Source organism: Bison bison, unplaced genomic scaffold (genome assembly GCF_000754665.1).
Source record: "Bison bison bison isolate TAMUID 2011002044 unplaced genomic scaffold, Bison_UMD1.0 scf7180017864459, whole genome shotgun sequence".
In the NCBI taxonomy this organism is placed as follows: domain Eukaryota; kingdom Metazoa; phylum Chordata; class Mammalia; order Artiodactyla; family Bovidae; genus Bison; species Bison bison.
Genome location: NW_011495021.1, coordinates 5023800 through 5025064, shown reverse-complemented (window position 1 = coordinate 5025064; position 1265 = coordinate 5023800).

Sequence of the window (1265 nt, the reverse complement as noted above, 5' to 3'; positions counted from 1 at the left end):
TCCCGGAGTTCACTCAGACTCACGTCCATCGAGTCAGTGATGCCATCCAGCCATCTCATCCTCTGTCGTCCCCTTCTCCTCCTGCCCCCAATCCCTCCCAGCATCAGAGTCTTTCCCAATGAGTCAACTCGTCACATGATGTGGTCAAAGTACTGGAGTTTCAGCTTCAGCATCATTCCCTCCAAAGAAATCCCAAGGCTGATCTCCTTCAGAATGGACTGGTTGGATCTCCTTGCAGTTTAAGGGACTCTCAAGAGTCTTCTTCAACACCACAGTTCAAAAGCATCAATTCTTCGGCGCTCAGCCTTCTTCACAGTCCAACTCTCACATCCATACATGACCACAGGAAAAACCATAGCCTTGACTAGATGAACCTTTGTTGGCAAAGTAATGTCTCTGCTTTTCAGTATGCTATCTAGGTTGGTCATAACTTTCCTTCCAAGGAGTAAGCGTCTTTTACTTACATGGCTGCAGTCACCATCTGCAGTGATTTTGGAGCCCAAAAAATAAAGTCTGACACTGTTTCCACTGTTTCCCCATCTATTTTCCATGAAGTGATGGGACCAGATGCCATGATCTTAGTTTTCTGAATGTTGAGTTTTAAGCCAACTTTTTCACTCTCCACTTTCACTTTCATCAAGAGGCTTTTTAGTTCCTCTTCACTTTCTGCCATAAGGGTGGTGTCATCTGCATATCTGAGGTATTGATATTTCTCCCAGCAATCTTGATTCCAGCTTGTGTTTCTTCCAGTCCAGCGTTTCTCATGATGTCCTCTGCATATACGTTAAATAATCAGGGTGACAATATACAGCCTTGATGTACTCCTTTTCCTATTTGGAACCAGTCTGCTGTTCCATGTCCAGTTCTAAATGTTGCTTCCTGATCTGCATACAGATTTCTCAAGAGGCAGGTCAGGTGGTCTGATATTCCCATCTCTTTCAGGATTTTCCACAGTTTATTGTGATCCACACAGTCAAAGGCTTTGGCATAGTCAATAAAGCAGAAATAGATGTTTTTCTGGAACTCTCTTGCTTTTTCCATGATCCTGGGGATTTTGGCAATTTGATCTCTGGTTCCTCTGCCTTTTCTAAATCCAGCTTGAACATCTGGAAATTCACGGTTCACGTATTGCTGAAGCCTGGCTTAGAGAATTTTGAGCATTACTTCACTAGCATGTGAGATGAGTGGAATTGTGTGGTAATTTGAGCATTCTTTGGCATTGCCTTTCTTTGGGATTGGAATGAAAACTGACCTTTTCCAGTCCT